Below are 22,721 nucleotides of genomic sequence, written 5' to 3' on the forward strand. Positions count from 1 at the left end.
GTTGAACGGTACAAGAAACTTCATAATGGTAAGAGCAGTTTGACAATGGTGATGGGATTATTTGGTAATGATGACTCCTGTTAGAAAGTCAATTAGCAGAGAGAGAAAAAAGGTAAAACAGAATGAGTGTTTACCAGTCCTATATGCACACCAGCTATCTTAGCACAATAAAGGAGACCACACCCTTCTTTGGTGAAGAAAAGGTAAAATAGTTTTACCCACAAAATATTGTTGCATATAAAATGCAGGTACAGCATAGAGTTTCAAAAAGAGTTTGTTCAGTCTATTTTGTGTTCCATTACACAGGCCGAAGCGAGAGAGCAAACACATGTGTGCTCCTAGAAATGGTGGAAGTCAGGGAGAGAGAGGGAAGAAGGGGAGGAGCAAAAAGCAAGAAATCACAGGAAACCACATTGTAGGCTATAGAGATCCTAAGGGGAGCTGTGGTCTAAATTCCCATGCATTAACTAATTGCAACACTGCCCCCTTCCAGTAACTTGCAGATGAAGTTGCAATATTCCCAACAAATGGAACCTGTTACCTAAGAGAATGGTGGGCTCTCCCTCACTGGGGGTCTTTAAGCAGATGCTGGACAGCCAGCTGTTGAGGATGCTCTACCTCTGGCTTTCCAACAAAGAGCAAGTGGTTGGACTAGATAATCTACAAGGACCCCTCCAACTCTATGACTCTGTTGCTGAACAAGATGATAAAGGCCCAGTCTGAAGTTTGCAATACTCTTGAATGGGATAGGGGAGTTTGTAAGAGTATCACGCCAACTTCAGACTTAGGGCTTTTGTTGGGCTCACTTTGCCTAATAACAACATCCATTCTCCACTCTCTCCTCACCATTTTTAAAGTGTTTGTTTTGCTTTGCTTAATATCCAGCCCGATGAAGAATTCTGATGAACTCAAAAGCCCGCTCATTTGTTTTCATTTCGTCCTTATAAAGACGTCCCCCTTTCTTTTCTTTTGGGTGAGGATTGGCCTGCCACAAAGAGCAACGATGCAGAACATACAGCTAGGGCTGGACCTTGGGGCCAAAGTTCACCCCCCCCCGAGCAGCAGGTGATAGGGCAATGGAGCTACCAGGCTCAAAACCTGGGCTGGCAAGGGCATAATGGGCCCCACAAAGGCTTTACCTGCTCACCACAGCATCCTTTCTTATTTTAAAACATTTTAGAGTTAGGGAACAGCCAACTGAGCACATACATGGTTAGAGATGCTCATCTTATTGTGGTTTTTAAACTTTATTTTATTTATTATTACATTGATATCCCGCCTTTTTTTCCTCTTGCAAGGAACCCAAGGCGGCTGATGTGGTCCTCCTCGCCTCCATCACAACAACCCTGTCAGGTAGGTTAGGCTGAGTGTCAGTAGGGTCCCACAGGGATCTGAATTAGGGCCAATGCTTTTCAACCTGTTCATAAATGATCTGGAATTAGGACCGGCTCGCTGCTGCGTGTCTTTTATGTTCTGATCGTTTTATTTCATATGGGGCTTTGGGGCATGGGAAGAAGCTGCTGCAAGATCTAGCTGGAGAGACGGCTTCTGCAGCCAAGTTTCTGTCCTGGGAACGCGCTTTTTCTTCTTTTTTTTTGGCAAGCGCTCATCGCCCGGGTCGCTGCCGTCCTCTCTCTCTGCTTCTGAGTCGAGGCGCGCTCCCAACGCAGCCGCAACCACGTTAACTTCCCAGAGGTCCAGCCTCTGTCCAGCCTCGTCTTGAACGCCTCCAGTGTGGGAGAGCCCACCACCTCCCTAGGTAATTGGTTCCATTGTCGTATTGCTCTTACAGTCAGGAAGTTTTTCCTGACGTTCAGCCAGAATCTGGCTTCCTGTCAGTTGAGCCCATTATTCCGTGTCCTGCACTCTGGGATGATGGGGAAGAGATCCCGGCCTTCCTCTCTGTGACAGCCTTTCAAGTACTTGAAGAGCGCTATCCTGTCTCCCCTCAGTCTTCTCTTCTCAGGGCTAAACATGCCCAGTTCTTCCGGAGTTCCAGCCCAACAGTCTAACTACTACGTCACACTGGCTCTGTTAAATATATATTATCCTTTTCTCCCAAAAAATGATGCTCTCCCCCCCCCCCCGCCCCACACACAGGTAAATGTATTTAGGCTCAGGGCAGCAGAATCTGACTACATTTTATTCCTGTCGTCATGACAGCGTTGTGATGTAAGTGAGTTTAAAATGCAAAACTGCACATGCCCAAGAGTATTTTTTTAATTATCAGGATAGGCAAACAGATTTTCCCTGCCCTCCCTCCCTCCCTCTCTCTCTCTCTCTCTCTCTCTCATATCAGGCATGTAGAACCAGTTGCGAAGCATGGAATGGCGGGGCGGGGAGAAATGTTAGTTGTGGGCTCCACGCGTGGCCGTCTAAAGGGCACCCCCATAACGTCATTAAGGGCGCAGCGAGGGTCTCGAGCGACCTCGCCGCACCACCGCACACAGCTCCCCGCTGCGCTCGCTGTGCCTTGGTTCGCCTTGACAACCTGTCCGTGCCGCAGCCTCCACCTCTTCTGGACCGCCAGGACATCATCTGAATCAGATCCGGACTAGCTGCGCGCCCGCCCTCCTCCTCTTCAGATCTCGCTCTGGGACGGCGGCAGCAGCAGCAGCAGCAGCAGCAGCAGGCGGCTCTCCCACGAAGAAGGGGCTGCGGGGAGCCGCGCTCCGTCCGCTGCCGCGGTACCTGCGCGGCGCCAGCCGCCCTTCCGCGCGGCCGCCGCCAGGGGCAGAAGGGGCGCTGCGGCTGCACGTTGTTGGGCGGCCCCGGCGGTGCCATCGGGGAACGTGGTTGCCATTGGCTCATCCCCTGATGCTTTGCAGACCCTGAACTGATTGGCCGAGAGGAGCCGGGATGGTTTTTCCCTGCTCTCCTCCTCCTCCTCGCGTGTTGCTCCGGTCATTATGATTGTCACGATCGTTTCCCCCTCTCCGACGCCGTCCTCTCTTGGGTGCCTGCTGGTTTCGTAGCGTCCTCGGGAAACAGAGGAGCAGGGACCCGGCTCGCTGCTGCGTGTCTTTTATGTTCTGATCGTTTTATTTCATATGGGGCTTTGGGGCATGGGAAGAAGCTGCTGCAAGATCTAGCTGGAGAGACGGCTTCTGCAGCCAAGTTTCTGTCCCGGGAACGCGCTTTTTCTTCTTTTTTTTTGGCAAGCGCTCATCGCCCGGGTCGCTGCCGTCCTCTCTCTCTGCTTCTGAGTCGAGGCGCGCTCCCAACGCAGCCGCAACCACGTTAACTTCCCAGAGGTCCGGGGTCTCCTGCGGAGCCAGGTAAAGCGATTTTCTTCTTGGGGAGAAGGAGAGAGCTTGCTTTTTGGAATTAGGCGAGGAAGGGAACCCAACCAAAAACCTGTTGGGTGTATAGCACCATCGCTATGGTGTTAACAACGTAGAGAGACAGTGTGGTATAGTGGTTAGAGTGTCGGGCTATTACCGGGGAAACCCAGGTTCAGGTCTCCACTCTGGATGGAGTGACCTTTGGCCAAGCCACTGAGCCTTAGCCTACCTCGCAGGGTTGTTGTGCAGATGATAGTGTGGAAAAGAGAAAATCATATATGGCACCTTGAGCTCTTTGGAAGAAAGCCAGTATAGAAACAAATTAATAATAATTACGTTTATATACGATTGTTGTTATTATTAGTGAAAGCTTCCTGCCCCAAGGAGCTTACAGCAGTCTGAATTTCAAGACTGCAGGGAAGCAAGGAAGGAAGAGCCAAGGGTAAACTTCCTCTTAAGTCTTGAACGGGCCTCTCTGACAAGGACTCCCTTAATAGCCTTAAGCAACTCACTTCATCCCCTGCGAGGGCATATTCTCTCAAACCCTGGTGGCCTTTTCCTTTCCAGTGAAGGCCAAGGGTGCCTCACGTAGGCAAGCAGGCTATGGTAATTTTCTTATCTGCAGAACTGGATTGGAGGGGAAACCTTTTTCCAAGGACAGTTAATAGATCTGTGTGGTAGGAGTGAGGCACTGCTGCAGTACAGAGCTCATCCCGCCCCCACTGTAAAACATTGCAGGACAGGCATAAAGAATCTGGTCCAAACATGAATCAAGATGGGCAAGACACAGTCAACCAATTCCTGCTCACTTTGCAATCTGCTTAAAGAAGGTGATGGGACCTGGCAGGCTGAATTCCACTGTCCACAAGGGAATGACCTTGCCTTCCTCCTGCAGTTCCTCCAAACAGAAAAAGGCCAAGAACTTCAGCTGGGTTCTTGCAAATGAGGACAGAACATGTTGCAAAACCCACAAAGCTGAGGGACTGGTGAAAGAGGGAGGGACAGAGAAAGATAACAGGGTGGAGGGCATAGAGACAACATTGATGTCTTTGAGTGGGATGGAAACACTGCGTATGGGTACGCCTGGGTGACTATATGAACTGGTACAAGCATGTGGCTTTATGAATGTGAAAGTGTATATTTGAGCACATTTTGGCATGTGCAACGTCATGTGTGTGTACCTGCACATGCCTGCAGCTGGTGCCTGAAAGCATGAGCACAGATCTTTGCGTATAGGCAAAGTGTCATAATAACAATGTGAACAAAATTATTCTATACAGTCAGATAAGAATGCATGACATACTGGCATATGCATTTTATAACTGTCGGACTGTGCGCAGAGGTTTTAGAAGTATGTCTCTTGAGAGCCAGTATGGTGTTATGATTAGAGGACCAATCTAGGATTTGACCTTGGGCCAGTCACTGTCTCTCAGCTGAACCAGTTTCACAGGGTTGTTGTGAGGTTAAATGGGGGAAGGGGAGAACCTAGTATGCCACCCTGAACCCCTTGAAGGAAAGGTGGGATAGAACTGTAATAATAGATAAATAATAAAATGCAAGGGTGGTGTGCAGGGAAGGGGTGATGTACAAAGTCATTTTGGGGATGGGTGAAGGGGCATGTAAAACATTATGAGCTGATGAGTATATGTTATTCATTTGGATGTCCACTCTGTCAAAAAGTTCAAAACTGGTATAAGAGAATTTAGCAGAGGAGAAATATAAAAACTGTATTTTTAAGTATCCTGTTTCTCTAATTAGATATGCTAGTGCTTATTTAGATCTTGTGTATGTGGGTTGATTCTAATGTGTGTGCCTGGCTACAAGAGCACATGGGAATGGTCTTGTGGGTACACACAGGATTGCATGTGACTTGCTCATACTGTTCATGAATTCACAAGTCCTATGAGAGAGTATATGCTCAGCTAAGAGCGGAGGCGTCAGTATGTGGCTATGAAGGTATGCATGCATAATATATATAGTATGTCCTTGCAACTGGGTGATTGTGAATGGGTTTGAAAGCATGGAGGTGTACAGCTCTGGAGATTAACATGTGCATATTTAGGGCTGCATGTATGTGCATGACTTAGCTCAAAGAGGCATGGGGTTGTATATTCCTTTGGCTGCAGGGGATTCAACTGTGCATGGAATATGGGTACAGACATACATTTCATAATAAGGGTGTGAATGTGCAGAGGTGTTTATATTCAGAATAAGTTAGGAATGCAGAGCCAGTATGGCAATGTAGACAGTGTTAGTGGAATCAAAATTTCAGGGCCAGACTAGACAAATAGCCAGTGCATGTCCCACCCGTCCCTGATTCCAGTTGGGAGTCTGACAGAGCAAAGGGTTAAAGCCCACCCCCATGCCACGGTCAAGATCTGATCCCCTTGCATATGCACCAGCTATTTAGTAAACAAAAGTCAGCTACCCAAGGCTGAACTACATGGCAAATGTGTAGTTTTGCCCTGAGATTTATGTGAGCATAGGCAAAGAGGAGTTCATGTGTGTGTGTGAGAGAGAGGGGAGTGGGAGAAGAGATTCAACAATGTCTGAAAGTTCACGTTTGGATATATTCAAGGTTTGGTCAGTGTATTTGAAGAGCATTCCTTGGGGTTACTCATGTTATACTTCACTATAGCTGTTGCAGTATTGTCGACACAGTGCCAAGTCACCCTTTTTATTTAGTCTTTATACACACTTTCCCCCTCTTTCTCTCTCTCACCCCCTTCCCCGTACACACCATCCATTCTTCCACACACAAGCACACACCCCATTCATCCATCTTCTATAAAGAGTACATAAGCCCATATAATTGTTCATTAGGATAGCCACTCAGTAGACTAGCCAGAAATAAAGGTCTGTTTGAAGAACAATCACGTGTAATTTGAAACATGTGGAGAGGGAAACGCACGATATATTGCCCCCTAAATAGTGCTCCTGAAAAGTTCAAGGTATGAGCAACAGTGACCCAGGTTTAAATCTCTGCTTCACCACGCAGCACACTTTATGTTCTTTGGTAAAACACTGTCTTCAATTTACTTCGCAGGTTGTTTCTGAGGTTGTGAGATAAGACCTCTCAAATAATATTTTGTGCACTAAAATGAGAAATAAGGAAGCAGACAATTGCAAGATTTGGAGTGTGTATGTAGAAGTGTTTTCATCCCACAAAAAAAGAACACAGACATCTGCCTTATTGTTCATTGGCCCATATAGCTCTAGTTTACTCTGATTGGCAGCCCACCTCCAGCATTTCAGGCAGAAGTCTTTCTCAGCCCAACCTCTGAGCCTGGGATTGAACCTTCTGTATGTAAAGCATGTGCTTTACCACTGAGGTATGGACCTTCCTTATAAGATGGATATGAATATGTTTATCAATGCATCATTTTGCACAGTTGGAACCTCATTGCTAAATACATTACAGTGGCTGTGCTGTTGGCCACTCTCCTGGGGTGAATAGCAGTTTGCCCCCAAGTGATCAGCTAACTGACAAATTGTTCCCTCCTCCTTCTGCACTTGCCCTTTAAGCCTGGGAAAGAGGAAGGAAGTGCCTGCAGTTGCTCAGAGAGAAAGAGAGAGAGAGAAGTGAGTGGCTCTCTAGGCTGCCTCTCTTGGCTTTAAAGGAATGGGACAGCCCACTGGTATAACACCATGTGGCAGGGGTGGGTGGCAAGAAGAAGAAAGAGGAGTGGAGGAAAATGGAGTTTGGGGGGTTAGGTAAATGCCCTCTCTGAATTTCGTTGGCGTGTGTTTTTTGTGTATGTTGTTATTCCTTCAGAGCAGCATACTTGGGGTTTTTCCACTGTGGCTGCAGTCCTATGCACACTTACCTGGGAGTAAGCCACACTAAACCCTGGGGGGGGGGGACTTACTTCCAAGCAAACATGCTGAAACTTGCACTCTTAGCCTCACAACAATCTTGGGGAGTAGAGATTATGTTGAGAGAGAGGGACTGACCCAAGGTTAGGAAGTTTCACAACTAAGCACGGGGTCTGAAACCAGGCCTCCACCACCCAAGGGTGATTTCAGACATGTCTTTTATGATGCAGTTGACCTGCCTCCTACATGGAATTTTACGGGGGGTGGTCCTGATGTTGCCATCTTCCATTTGTAACCCTCCTCTGTTTTTCCACCACTTCTTGCATCTTTTTTCTTAACCACAGAGAATCCCTTAAGGAGGAAAGATGGAACATCTATACAATGTCTTTTGAAGGGTAGTGCTAAGAGCTGTCTGTCTGGAAGTACCCTATCACTCTGTCCCCCTCAACGCACCGGCTTAAGTGCCTGAAGGGACACCAGTGGCATTTATGTCCACATCACACACTCAGGATCGGAGAATATAGCCCACCGCAGGTGTCCTTTTGGAAGGGAGGCAACATGGGGGCATCCATGCTATGGCAATTGGAGACTCAGGTGTTTCTGCGTGTGCACCTAAGACAGACCTAGAGGAAATGTGTGTGTGCATGCATGGTTTTGAGTGGGTACCTACAGGGATGTGAATGGAGGTGGATGGCTGTGAGTGGGTGCATATCCACGTGACAGAATGCGATGCCAGTGTCTGTGAACATGTGAGTGGATGGGAAGCATGAGGCTGTGCGTGTTTGCCCGGTGGGTTGCGTGCTGCTTCTGATGGACCAGACAGGTTTTATTGTCAGGGTTGTTTTGATTGTCATTTTGGTCCAGTCAGTTTGTTTTCTTGGAGGTGGTGATGGAGGTGGAAGCTTATTCCTTTGGCCTCTTCCCCTTCTGCCTCTCTGGGTTGGCTCTGCAAACTGGTGTGGGAGCTGTTCCTAGGGGAGGCTGTGCAGGCACATTTATGGGGCAGGGCTGGAACGTCAGTGGGGCGGTGCAGTGGGCAACACTCCAGGGACATGAAGAAAAAAAACACATGAAAGCCCATCAAGCAGTGGTGCCTTTGCTAGCTGTGCCTGAGTTTGCAGGCTTCACCTTTAGCTCTTCTCTCTTTGCAATACCTCACTTAGCCAAGGCTGCAACATTTGTTTTCTTCCCCCTCCCTCCACAACCTCCCACAGGCATTCTGCTGTTCCTCATGTTGGCACGTTGATTTGGGTTGCAAGCACGGTGTTTGATGCTCTTCCTCTGAGAAGGGCACCGTTTCTTGTTTTTCAAGTCATTTAAAAACAACAGCAAGAACCCACAGAAACAAGAGCAATGGAAACGGCATTGCTTGCTCATTCCTGCACCTAGGGAAATGTGTTTGCCTGCCTGTATGGCTCTGTATGGGTGCAACAAGGGGTTAGGGTTTGGAGGACCTTCACTAGAAGGAAAGGCTAACGCGTTTGGAGCTTTTCTGATCGGTGAAGGAGGAACCATTGGGGAGTTTCATAGAATTATGAACTACAGAGAGAATTAAATATATTACGAGAGCGGAAAGACCAGACTAGACCTGCCTTGCCCAACCTGGTGCCCTCCAGGTGTGTTGGATAGCAGTTCTCATCATAATGGGCTCCGGGTTGGAGAGGGCTATACCAGATTTTGGCCCAGTGGAGCTGATTAGCAGCAGGTGCAGGGCAGACAAAAGGAAGCCCTTCTTCTCACAGTTACATACTTAACTACTGGAATTCGCTGCCACAGAATGTGATGGCTTTAAAAAGGGTTAAGCATGGAGGATAAGTCTGTCAACACCTCTGGCAATTAAATGGAACTCTCCAGGTTCAGTGGCAGTGTACCTCTGAATATCAGGTGTTGGTGGGCAAATGTCATAGAATGGCGATCAGCCTCATCCTGGCTTGTGAGCTTCCTGGAGGCATTTTCCTTTTTTGCAAACAGGATGGTGGCGTAGATCAGGGGTGGGTGGAAGATCGATCTGGATTTACTGGTAAATCTGTGGGTGATTTGCAGTAGATCAGCAAGGATTCCTAATGTTTTATCAATAGGAACAACAAAATGACATAAACTATTCGGCTTATATGTGCTGGTGCAAAAGAGCCTGGAGAGCTGTTGCTCTGAATGTGCTCCAAGGAGGAATGCTTGCTGTACATGTATGCAGCTAAGCATCCTTTGCCGTGGCGCATCCCATTTCTGTACATGTGCACTTTTAAAAAAACCTCTCTCTTGCACATGTGTTTGCAGAGACAAAACAGCTTTGATCACGAACACCCACATATCCTGTCCATCCTTACATATTTGTCTATGTTGCACAGATGTCCCTTGAGCATGCTTTCCTTTTCCTTTCCTTTTTTCTTTTTTTAAAGTGGGGAACTTGGTGGCAAAAACAATTGTTTCGGAAAAACGTATCCTTCTTTATATGCACTCATGTGCATTTACGGTTTACGTATATACCAGTTCCTGCTCTGAATGCTGTGATCAAAGCAAGAACATCTGGAACATGTCCAGAGAAGGGTGATAATTGTGGTGAGGGGTCTGGAGACCAAGCTCTGTGAGGAGAGGTTGAAGGCGCTGGGTACGTTTACTCTGGAGAAGAGGCAATTAAGAGATGAAGGACAGATGCTGAAGCTGAAGCTCAAATATTTTGGCCACCTAATGCGAAGAGAAAAATCACTGGAAAAGACCCTGATGATGGGAAAGATTGAAGGCAAAAGGAGAAGGGGACGGCAGAGGATGAGATGGCTAGATAGCATCACCGATGCAATGAATATGGACTTGAGCACGCTCCGAGAGAGAGCACAGGACAGGAAGGCCTGGCGTGCTATGGTCCATGGGGTCATGAAGACTCAGACACAACTGAAAGACTGAACAACAACAACAAATGATAGCCATCTTCAACTATTTGAAGGGCTGCCACATAGATGATGTGCATCTATGTGCATTGAGCAGGGGGTTGGACTTGATGGCCTTGTAGGCCCCTTCCAACTCTACTATTCTATGATGGAACAAATTGGTTTTCTGATGCTCCAGAGGGAACTAGTTCAGATTACAAGAAAGGACATTTCAACTCAACATTTGGAAGAACTTTGTGACAGCATGAGCTGGTCGACAGTGGAACAGAGTGCTTGGGAAGGTTGTGGGCTCTCCTTTCTTAGAGGTTTTTAAGCAGAGGCTGGATGGCCACTTATCAGGGATGCTGAAGCGGAGGATTTCCTTCACTGGCAGGGGGTTGGACTAGAAGACCTTTGAGGTTGCTTCCAACTCTGTGATTCTGTAGCACTGTACTTTTGCAGCTGGAAACAAGACAAAGGCTTTGAAGAACCGCAAAAGTGGTATGATGAGGGCATCTTTGCTGTTTGTGTACATGCATGTTTCGTTTGTCCCACTCTCTCTTCTGGTCACACAGAGAGTTGTTAGAATTTTCCACATGATCCAGCCCATTCATTGTGTTCAGCATTGGAGGTCTTGCTTTGCATCCCAGTGTTTTCAGAGATCCACTTGCTGGGGTGCTGGTCAGCTCATTTTCTGCAGTGGCATCCAGGTTGTGGAGTTTTCTTCTGGGAGCAGAGGCTGGGTGGTCCCTTCATTACTGGCATTTAGTTCTCATTTTAGTAGTAGTCTTTTATTGTTATTGCTGCTTATCATTATTGCTATTATCCTATAATTATATTATTATTAATCTCTATGTGGTAGATTTATGTCGGGAGCCCCCTTGAGGGATTTTAAGCAAAAGAGGGGGGATACAAATATTTTAAATAAAATATCAAAGCTAGGGACAGATGACAGAAGGATGAATGTGCATTCCAGAAATAGCAATGTCTCTAACAAAGCACCATCAGATCTCTAAAAAACCAGTCACCAGCTTTCACTGCCTATAGGTGTACTTCCCAGTACATCCTCTTTCTCCCTCTCATCATCATAAAGACACACACATTCATTTGTGTAGGTGTGGGATTTGTAAGCACTTACTAACCTGCCACATGCTCATGTTCATTAGCCTAGCTGAGCCACCTGTCATGCGATCCCTGAAACATGCCTTTTAACTGGATTTCATAGTGGACTGGGACACCTTACCTGTTACTAGAGACGAGCAACGTGATCTGGCCTTCAGAACCTCCTCGGGACCATCTAATGCCAAGCTCAGCAAAGGAGCTGAGTTCTGCACAGCCCCTAGCAAAATCTGATTATTGGGCCAAAGTTTTGAACATTGCAAGCCGTTCTGGAGCACACTTCCAATTTGCATGAGGACTAGGGTGTTGAAGAGCCTTGAGGCACCCTGGGATTGTGATGGTGGTGGTGGTGGAATGCAAGTTTACCCTGCATTTGATGTCATGGAAGAAGTATAGTATACAGAAGATGTTCCAGATCATGTTGGCTCAAAGTTTCCTTAGGGAATTGGGCACAGTTGAATCAAAACTCCCATCAGCAGCATGTGTGTCATATGAGCTGTATGGATTGCTGTTTATAGTGCATTTGGACAGGCCTCAGACACGAGCTGGCTGAGTGCCTTGGTAGTTGTGAGCATCGAAATACAAAATAGGAACAGACCCTAGTCTGCCAATGGCTATGCTGGCTGGGGACAATAGGAGTTGTAGTCCAACACATCTAGAGGGCACCAGGGTGGGGAAGGCTGGGACCTACTCCAAAACAAGAGCATCCTATCCCTGAAGCATTTGCAACAGATGCCTCTTCCTGAAAAGCTCCTTGGAAGGAGATTATATTATCTTCAAGAAAAGGAGAGCGCCAGCTCTTTGCTCTTGCCAATCACTTGTGCTTTGCTAAGCGACTCATCTATATTGAGAATTCCTCCCAGGTTACTGGGCTCTGTCAGCCTTCAGCCGTGGCACACTTCACACCCACATGCTCATCCGGCTATGCGCTGGTTTCTGCAGCTTGAGTCAGGCTGGAATCTGAAGCATCAGTTGCACATGAGTAGCAGCCACCTGCCTGCCATATCATGCTTAGATCTGGGAGTGCTTTGGGGCAGGAACTTGGGTCAGCTTGGCATCTGGAGTGGCGCATAGCCAGGATTCTTCACCTAGTCACACTGCTGAGCCGCACTGCATCATCAGAGGCCATGGGAACATCCAGCTCTCTGCTGTCCTTCAGCTTTTTTAAAGGCTATGATTCAACCCCTAGCTGGTCCTGCAGCATTCACTCAAGGGAAGAATTTATGGTCCATGTCACTTTTGCACATGTCAACTAATAAGTCTGCTTTGTCCTGTTTAGGATCTGGCCTTAGAAAGGATTTTTCTTCCAGGTTGCTTTTACTTTTTTATTAACAGTAGCCATTCTCAAAACAAAGCTGTTAATAATGTGATTGTCACAGTCAGTGCTGTCTGCATTTAATTTCTCTCTGGCTTCACTGGTTACAATCCCCCACCCCCCAGTGTGTACTATATTTACCTGAAACTCTCAGTAACACCTCATGTACCTGATGGACTATAGTCCATGAAAGCTTATGCCATAAAACATTTGTTAGTCTTTATTTCTTTATTACATGTTTATATCGCCCAACTAGCAGATGCCCTCGGGGCAGTTCACAATCATAAAGAAAAACCAAAACAACCATAAGCTAACAACCAAATATAACAATGAAAGTATTACAGTATTTAAGGCACAATCCTATGTAAGTTTAGGCAGAAAAAGTCCTATAACTCAGCATTCTCCAGCCAGCATAGCTGGCTGGGCAGTGCTTGGGGTTGTAGGAATTTTTTGCTGTCTAAACATGCACAGGATTGTGCCCTTAAACATTATTAAATTTCCCGCTATCTTCTTAAATATTTTTAATCAGAGCACCAGTTTAGAAATCAAGGTGCCACAGAATTTAAAGTGCCATAACACTCTTTGTACTATTGATATAGCACATCTTGAGTTTTAAGAACACTTTGCATGCACTTAAGCCTGGTAATCCTTACAACAGGGATGCAAAACCTTGGGGCCAAATTGAGTCCCCTGGGGCTCCCCAGAAAGCCATGCCCCCTTCCCCTAATCCACCAATCATCTGGTGATTTCCTGGCTTTTGCATGATTCCTCCCCCCCCCCCTTCTAAAAGGTTGAAATGCTTCTCCTAAGGCTTAATTGCTGGCATTAAGAGCTATAAGCTAAAATATACTGATATTTTGGAGTTTGGCCCCTGCCCCTTTTGCCTTCGGCCATGTTTACCACTAAAATGCGTCCCCAGAGAGCTTCTCCAAAATGGAATTTGGCCCTCAGGCAGAAAGAGGTTCTGCAACCCTGACTAAAGGCACAATCCTATGCAGATAGGCGGCCGCCTCCGAACTCGGAGGTGACCGCCTATCCAATGCAGGGCAGGAGAAGCACGGAGGGGATTGTTCCTGCGGGAGGGCAGAGTGGGGGAGGAGGCTGCTGTAAGACACATAGGATGTGTCTTACATGCATTTCCGCCCTCCCTGCCCTGGAATGCCCCCTGGAATGCCCCGTTTTGGCCGCTCTGCGCTCCTCTTCTGAGCGCAGAGCACAGGGCTTCTCTGCGACGGGAGGGAAGGTCGGTTCCAGGAAAACCAGATATCCTATGGCCATCTAGCCGCTGACTAGTGGCCATAGGATTGCTCCCTCCATAAGGCAGGCCAGTGGTATTTAATATCCCCACACTGCAGATGAGAGCAAAGGTTAAGAGAGGGCGGCTTGCCGGAAGCCATCCACTGAGGTCATGGCCGAGGTGAAGCAAATTTGTACCATGGACTTCCTGGATCACACCTCACCATAGCCAGGACGCAGCGCCAGCACAGATTCCAACCAAGGCCTAACTGATTGGGCTGCTCTGTTAAGAGCTGGTGTAGCGTCGCGTCAAAAAGTGCAAAAGCCTGGAAGATCCTTGGCTCAAAACTCACCTGAGCCATGGGGGCCCTTGGTGGTCTTAAGGCAGCCACTGTTCTTTCAAGCCCATGGGCAACATCTGAGATATGGGGGGAATATTATAACGATACTGGCCTACTTTACTGTGGCGATGAAGATTACTGAGAAGAATTTACGGGAAATGCAGGACACTCCATTCCATTCATGCTCCTCCCCTGGTTTTCTGCCGCCTGCTAACTAGCACTCAGCATTTTGTGGTCACTGAGAATCCTCAATCCTCATTGGGCAGTTAGAGATCCTCCCTGCCATGGGGTTTTCCCATAAATTTTTATTTTAGCATTTCTGCAAATAGAGCTGTACTGAATTGACAAGGAGCATTTCTCAGCCATTTCAGCCACCTTAAAATTAGCTGTTTGGTTCAGCGATATTTGGGGTGTGAGGCAAAATTCTTTTGTAGGGAAGAGAATTGGTGCGGCTGCCATTTTGTTTTTCCCAGAACGCCCTGTTCTGAGGTGCTTTTTGAACTTTGGGAGATTCAAAATGGCTGCCTCTGTTTGCCACCCACTGGAGGCCATCCTCATAGTGGACAGCAGTTGAATATCTCCAGAAAAACACACACTTTTACAGAGTGGTCAGATCATTCCTACAGCAGCTCATTTAATTCGAGAGATGCAATACAGTTAGATATTCCTCAAAACAAAGCGCATTGACCGAAGCAGGCTTGTTAAAAATATAGAGTCGCAATGTTCCATGCAACCCTATTTTTAAACCTGAATTACTAGAGAAAATGTTTACTATAAATCTTTGGGGGAGTTGCAAGGAATTTATGTATTATTTTATTCTGTGTATATCTAATCAGAAGTAAGCCCCATTGAGTTAAATGGGACTTAGCCACAAGTAAACATGCTGAAGAATCAGAAAAATTATTTAGGGAAACAAACATAGGGGTCAATTTCATGAATTTTTGGTCTGATCACTGTTTTCCCCCAGCCCCAATGCAAACTGTGGCGTTCTTCCAAGCTGCTGGTATCTCCCCCTTATGGGGGAATGGCACTGTTTTGGCTGTGTAAGGATTGGCGCAGTCCCTTTCTTCCCTGTGTTGCTCCCATATTCTGGAATGCACTCCCTGTGGAGTTGCAACTGGTACCCACTGTCTCTGTTTTCAGGAAGCAGGCCAAGAGGCATCTTTTTAACTTGGCTTGTAAAATGGTTGCACAGTTTTTAAGGTTGTTTTTAATCTTTTACTATGTTTCTATTTGATTGTGTTTTTTGTTTTCTGAATTTTTTGTAAACCGTGTTGTCTGGCTTAAAAAAGGCAGTATAGAAATAACAATAAATAGCTACTATTATAATAGGTTGGATATATACAGTAGACAAGGGGTGGTGACAAAACTAGCAAGGCAAACAGACGTTGCTTGTTGCAGTGCACCATTTTGTCTCACCCAGCCCTCAGTTTGTTCACAGGCACTGTTGTCAAACCTAGTAGTTTAATCAACCCTGTACTTACCCAATAGCCCTTTTCCTTCCTTCCTGCCAAAGGCAAGAACAGCAATAGGATGGGTAGATTTTGCTCTTGGAGGAGAACTCTCCTGCTAAGCAGCTTCTTCAAGCCATGCTATCTGCCAACCCAAGGTAAGTCTCCTTGAGTTCAATGGGGCGTACTCTCTGGTAAGTGTGTATAGGATTGCAGTCTAATATTCAGGTTGCTTTAGAAGCCAGAGCAATGCAGGGTGTTGCAGAATAAATTAAGACAATATGAAACAGGTGGCGAAGAGCCTCCAGAAGTATCTAACAGTATGTATAGGGGGATATGCTGAAACAGTGATCCTTGGTGTGATAGTAGGTGTTATATATAACACACACACATATATATACAGACACACACACACAAGAGTGTCTCTTTGAAGTGTTTTAGGGTACTGAATTGAGAAAGTTTAGTTTCTCAGCTTTTTCTGAGTCGTGTGGACTTGTGGACCATTTCTTTACCTTTGGGGGGATTTGTGCAATTTCGTTCGTTTGCAAATGTGCACATTTGCAAATGAATAAAGTACGCTTACAAAAAATCCAGTTTTGTCAATGAGCAGATGACAGAATGAAAGACACCCGACAATCCACAAAACACAGATGGAGCTCATTTAACAAAATTCATATAACTGTAGGAATGGGGAACATATTTTGGATGCTGGGTAGAATTGCCCCCCCGCCTCAGCCCCTCTGCAAGTCGGATGATATCGGTGGGTATGGCTCCACCAATTTTGCCTTTCTCAAGTTTAGCTTAAAAAAAGTGATAGATGACAACTTCTGGAAAGAAAAAAATATTGTGGTGGGGTGGTGGAAACACAAAGCAAAAAAGAGCTAGAGAAGAGTTAGGAAGGCACTGATTGACTTCCTGGAATCCCACATTGGATCCCAGGCGCAGTCCCAAGACACACATTTGTTCATCAAGACTGCCAACTAATTGGCAGACCTGAGAGCCACTGACTCACAGGGCAGTGTTAATGGCTGTGCTGTATCTGGCTTCCCATGGTAAGCACCCTCTGTGGATGTGGGCAACGACCTTTCTTCCAGACTTTTGTACAGCTTGTTACTGTTGTTCAGTCTCGATGGGTGTTAGTGGCTAGAAGGTGCTTGCTTAAATGAGCATTGATGGCTGGTAGATGCTAGCTATTGCACACACTTTCTCAGTTTGGAGGGGATAGGTGAGCAAAGAAGAAACGGTTAGGAAGATAGAATGGGGCCAGCACAGGAGACAAAAGCTGCGTTGTGTAGCTGTCTGGCAAGAAGGAACCTTGGTGAGAGGGTTTAAGAGCATTTTGCTTTTGGGAAACTGATATAGATCTACCTGGTTGCTTGTAAAAGGCTGTCTTGAAACCTCCTACCACTCAGGGAAGTGGGGAACACAAAGCTGTCACAAGATTAATCTGTTTTCATAAAGCTTGCCAACTCTTTGGCTGGTCTGACAGCAACTCATTTTTAAAAGGTTGTGTTAATGGCCACTCCAGATCCCCAGACATCTGTCCCCAGCACATACTGCAGCTGAAAGAGGTAGCTGCCTCTGGCCACTTGCAAATTACCACTCTGGACCCCACTTAACAGGAGTAGCTGGACATGCCCAGGTTGCTGGTAAACACATTTATGGGAGATTTGGGATGAGGGAGCGGATGCTGTTTTGAGCAGCTCTTGTCCACATACAGAGGGTTGTGCTGGGTTCTCTCCAGTCTGGAATTATGGGTTAATCTGTTTATAGGGTAGTGGTGTGGGTCCCTGCCTTCATGAAGCACGATTGGACCTAATTTCTGGCTTCTTTTGAGGCACTGTGTTGTAGTCAATAAAAGGATAGATTTAGACCAGGCAAACCTAGGCTCATTCCACTGCTCATCCATGAAGCCTGACACAATCTCTTAACCTAAAATGGGATGATAAAGGCTGCAATCCTGTACACACTTACCTGGGAGTAAATCCCATTGAACTCAGTGGGACTTACATCTGAGTAGACATGCAAAGGGATTGCCCTGAAAGAGAATCTCAGCCACTTCTCAGGTACTTAACAGTTAGGTTCTTCATACATAAGGAGGACTTAATTTGAACTTTGCCTGACTAGGGCCTAGCCCCTGAATCCGTTCAAATGCTACAGCTCAGCCCTGGAGAATGAAGTCCCTTCTGAGCAAGTAGCTTTTTCTTCACCATTGATTCACTACACTCCCAGCATCTGAGGTCATGATCATGACACATAGGTAAGCTTTTGCCCTGGCACCTTTTGTTTCAGAAATGAAGTACGCGAAATAAGTGGATTTCTTGTTGCTATTTGGGGGACGGGGACACACACATATACATAGGAAGCTGCCTTATATTGAGACAGACTATTGGTCTATCTAGCTAAGTATTCACTACCCTGTCTGGCAGCCATTCTCCAGGGTTTCAGTTTTTTTCAACCCTACCTAGAAATACCAGGAATTGAATGTGGGACCTTTTGTATGCAAAGCAGGGGCTCTACCACTAAGCAACAGCCTGATTCCTCCCCAAAACAAAAGCTCATACTATTTGTCTGTCTAGCTCAGCAATAACGACTGCCTATGGCTCAACAGAATCTCTCTGGCCAAGATCTTTCCCATGATCTCTTAGCCTTCCCCAAACATGCTGCCTTCCAATGTTTTTGACTATAATTCCCAGAATTCCTGACCTTTGGCCATGTTGACTGGGGCTGAAGAGAGTTGAAGTCCAAAACATCTGGAGGGCATCTGGTTGGGGAAGGTTGTACTACCTGATCCTTTTAACTGGAAATAACAGGGATTAAATCTGGGACTTTTTTCCTTGTAAAGCCTGTGCTCTCACACTCAGCTGCAGCTTCTAAACAAAGCCTGTGATGAAAATGCATAAAAATAAATATAAACATATATTGAGTTTATCTAAAAATATATTGAGTTTATTTCTACTGTCTTTGAAGTAATAAGGACTATTTCAACTGTATTATATATTTAACATTTTTTAAAAGGAAGGTCTTTCCAGATAAATGATAATCCCTGCACATTCTGCTTTTGTATTCTTGATTTCATTTATCTGGATGTTTAAGCTACCCATTGAGGGTCACTTCTGGGTAGGCTGACCATACGTACCGTTTTAAACGGGACAGTACCGTTTTTTTCATATTTCCCTACCATCACGTCATTTTAATATAAATGTCAATTTTGTCCCGTTTTTAATTTTTTGTAAAAAACTTAACGTGTTTATCATAAAGCTCTATGCTAATCAATGCGTGCAGTAAAACTACTAGTGCAACGAAAGAGGAAGTCCCATTTACTTTATCCAGCCACGGCCAGACTTCTTGAGCTAGCGAGGATCAGACGCCGCCCCCTTGCTTGTCTGCAGTGGTGGGGAATTCAAGAGGCGGTCGCTAAGCCCCATTTAGCGTGTGGGAGCCAGGAGGGTGAGTCTTACTGTTATTTCTACCATCATTCCGCCCATAGAGATTCTTTCTCTAATAAAACTTTTGTTATCATCATACTTTTCCATGAATACAGAATACTACATAACCCTGTCCTGTTTTTGTTATCACAATATCCCGTTTTTGTCTCAAGGAAATATAGTCAGCCTACTTCTGGGATTGCTCCAGCTGGGAGGCTGTGATTATGGGAGGTGGTGAAAGATTCTCTTTTTTCCTTTGCAGGTGGTTCTTGCTGATAGCCTGATGTTCAAATTCTATATTTTTTCTGTCCTTTGCAGTAAAAAAAAAAAGAAAGAAGCAGCAGCGCTCTTGAATTTTTGATTCAGGCAGGGCCTGTGTGAGCACAGATAAGACCTGTTTCTGCTCCTTGCTAAGTTCAGTGCTGCTTCTTTTGCAGCTGGCCGCTGTTATCACAAGGGTAGCATTGGTGATCTCAGATGGATTTATTAGGCCACCAGAGGGTTAAGTTCCAATCAGCTGAATTCTGATAGGGGGAAAAAGCAAGCTGTGAGGGCTGCTAGCAAGATAGCTATAAATACAAGTCTAGCTTCTTTTCAAAACACAAAAGGAGCCATCACAGAAGGAAAAGATTTGACAGGGAAGTGCTGTGATCCTGTCACAAGAGCAGGTGTTCACATAGATGGGAATTAAGATGGGAGGGTGAGGTCAACGGAGAAAAGATGGGGGAATGAAAGTGTTACAAGAAAGAGGAAACACAGCATTTTTATTCAGTAGCATCAGAGGAAAACACAGTGAATTTGAATGATGGAGGATGCAATTAGGGGCCAGCAATTAGTGCTCAAATGATAGCGGGGCCAATGGGGACCCCAGCCCCTCTCACTTATTATAATCCCCTCCCACCAGCTACTGTTTTTAGAAAGCTGTGGGGGCATGAGTTGGCTAAAACTAGAAGTTTGTAAGAGTCCTGGGCAAAGAGCCTTTTAGTAGGCGCCTTCCTTTGTTGGTGGGCTTTGGTGGATGTAGTGGAAAGCAGCAATGCTCCAAGCAGCTGGGATGTGCCATTTTAAATGGCTGGGGGATGCCATTTTAATTTCCCACAATGCCCCAGTGTTGCTATGCTGTGGGGCATTGTGGGGAAGTAAAATGACAGTTCACCCAGCTGTTTGGAACACTGGGCCTTTAAAAAAGTTAAAAGGGGCTCAAAGGCCTCAATTATGGAATGCCCACCCTAAAGAGGCCTGCCTGATGCCTGCATTGCAATTCTTTTGGTGCCAGGCAAAGCCATTTTCATTTTCCTAGGCATTTTAGTCTGCTATTGCTTTTAGCTCTACTTAATGGTTTGAATGCTTAATTGCTGGTTTATTGTTGTTTTACTGTGAAATAATTATAAATTCCAAACCACCCTGAAAGCTGAACAGTGTGAAGGGTAGTATATAAATGTTTCAAACCAACAAAACCCAGATGGTGGTGGGACTCAGAGGAGGAGGACCTCCAATGAAGACCAGGCAGATTTATATGGTAAGTGGTGGGTCTTTTATTTTGACCTAGTGTGCCACAATGGCTAAGAGATTTACAGCAGTCCTATAGATTTCTGCTTACAAGTAAGTCTCATTGCTAGCAACGGAGCCTACTCCCAGGTAAATTTGTATCGGATTGCAGCCTAATCATTGTGAACTGGGAAGTCCCTTGTTCAGATCTCATCTCTACTATGAACTCATTGATAGCCTTAGGCAAGCCTTCCTCTCTTTGTTTCAGCATCTCCTGCCTCCCCATATGCTATATGGGGCTCGTAATACTGATCTGCTTTCCAGGATTGTTGCAAGGATTACTGAAATCATATATAGGAAATGCTTAAAGGGCTATAAATAGTAAGATGATGATGATGATGATGATTTTAACATCTTGCAGAACCTTGCAGAAAAGTCACTGGTTGAGTGATTAATGAGAACTAATGTGATGCAAGAGTGGCAGGCTTCAAATCCTTGCTCTACCATGAAACTTACCAGATGACCCTACAAGTCATTCTCTTGCAGCCTAACCTACCTTACAAGAGTGTTTTATGAGACTAAGGGCTTCTCCACACAGGACTTTTATCCTGCTATTGAGATTGGTTATTCATGGAAGTTTGCATGTCCTTTACATGATGTCAACCTCCTGTGCCTCTCCCGTGCTTTCCAACCATTTCCATGGCTTTATTTGAAACGGAGATAATGAGGTAATAAAAAATATGAATCGAATCCGTCTGTGTAAAGTAGGGATGTCAGAGAATTTCGCCACGAATCTCGGGGAGGCCGAATGCCAGTGCATTCGGCCCCCCGAAATTGGTGGCAAAACGGTCGGCCCCGCGCCCCCCCCCCCCCCGGGACGGGACTTACCTTGGGCGAATCCTCCTGGCGGCAGCGGCTCCGGCAGCGGTTCGGCGGCAGCGGCGGCCGGTCTTCCGACCAGCTGCCGCCACCGCCATTTCCAGTAAAAAAAACCACAATGTGATAGGCTACATAAAGATTTACGTAGCCTATCACGGCTAGATTTTAAAAAAATACCATGATAGGCTATTTAAATGTTTACATAGCCTATCACGGCTGAGTTAAAAAAAAAAAACCGTGCGTATGCAAATGGCGGCGCCCATGGGCGCCTCCATTTGCATTCCTTATTTTGGCACGTCTAGTCTACGTAAACATTTACGTAGACTACGGCGAAAATAAGGGGAACGCAAATAGCGTAGCGTCTACGCTATTTGCGTTCCCCTTATTTTCGCTGTAGTCTACGTAAATGTTTACGTAGACTAGACGTGCCAAAATAAGGAATGCAAATGGAGGCGCCCATGGGCGCCGCCATTTGCGTACGCGCAGTTTATTTGTTTTTTTTACTCAGCTGTGATAGGCTACGTAAACATTTATGTAGCCTATCACGGCTGACTGCAGGGACACAAACGGCGGCGGCTAGGGCCGCCGCCATTTGCAGCCCGGCCGGCCAGGATTCGGGGGTGGAGGGACGGAGCGCCTCCCCCCCGGCCAGAATTTCGGGGGGGAGGGACAGAGCGCCTCCCCCCCAGCGCGAATCAAATTTCGTTCAAGGTGACTTTCATACATCCCTAGTGTAAAGAGGGAGTTGCGCTATAACAGTAGCTCCATCTAGTGGCTTTATAATGAAACATATAGAACTTGCAGCCCCTAAAAAAAAAAGAGGAAGTGTGTGTGAAGGAGCTGATCTTAACCCTGCAAACAATCCAGAAACAGAAGCCCTAGTAAAGTTGCAGGATAGAAAGCGCCATGTGGAGAAGCTCTGAAAGGAGATGTCACCTTGGGCAGTTAGGATACAGATGTGAAAAAACAATAGGAGGAGAGGTTGAAGGTTGGCTGAAGTCATATCCACAGGCCTCAAAGTGAGGGCTTCTTTGTGAAGGTTTATTGTGAAGGTTTATTGTAGTGATGCAGTAGTGTGGGAAATGCACACAGCCTTACTATTTCACATGCTCTGGTGATCTTTTGCTGAAATTAGGCTTGGCATTGGTCCCATTAATGCCTCCTGCTCATGGAGGAACCAAGGATGGGCCTGCAGTTCACGTGTGCTTGGAGACTCATCAAGTAGCACAGCATCTTCAGATACTGACGCAAAGGGAACAGCACAGCCTTTAACTGGCTTATTGTAACTTCCTCCCTCCATGGAGACATGGGAGCTGTAGTTGAGTGAGGGGACTATGACTCTTTAATCAAGAATGCTCAGCGCCTTCACCAAACTACAATCCCCAGGATTCTTTGGAGGAAGCCAGGCTGGTAAAATGGATATAAAATCTATAGGCACTGGTAGTGTAGATATCACCCATGGGTGGGGAACCCCTTTCAGCCCGAGGGCGGAGTTTAATTTTG

At 46.1% G+C, this 22,721-nt stretch overlaps 1 protein-coding gene across 2 annotated transcripts in view; it reads left to right on the top strand.

Moving 5' to 3' along the window:
* The first annotated feature begins 2,590 nt into the window (after positions 1-2,590).
* The window catches only part of PHYHIP (phytanoyl-CoA 2-hydroxylase interacting protein), a 44,732-nt gene continuing 24,601 nt past the window's right edge, over positions 2,591-22,721 (top strand). Inside the window, exon 1 of one of the 2 annotated variants that reach the window (XM_084808190.1) lies at positions 2,591-3,278. The gene's annotated coding sequence lies outside the window, so the exon portion shown is untranslated. Of the gene's footprint in view, positions 3,279-19,976; positions 20,371-22,721 lie in introns of those variants that run through there. The other variant, XM_084808191.1, reaches the window with a different exon arrangement.

The sequence above is a fragment of the Heloderma suspectum genome, chromosome 6 (genome assembly GCF_057233095.1).
Source record: "Heloderma suspectum isolate Gila_16-S chromosome 6, 16-S_ref, whole genome shotgun sequence".
NCBI lineage: Eukaryota > Metazoa > Chordata > Lepidosauria > Squamata > Helodermatidae > Heloderma > Heloderma suspectum.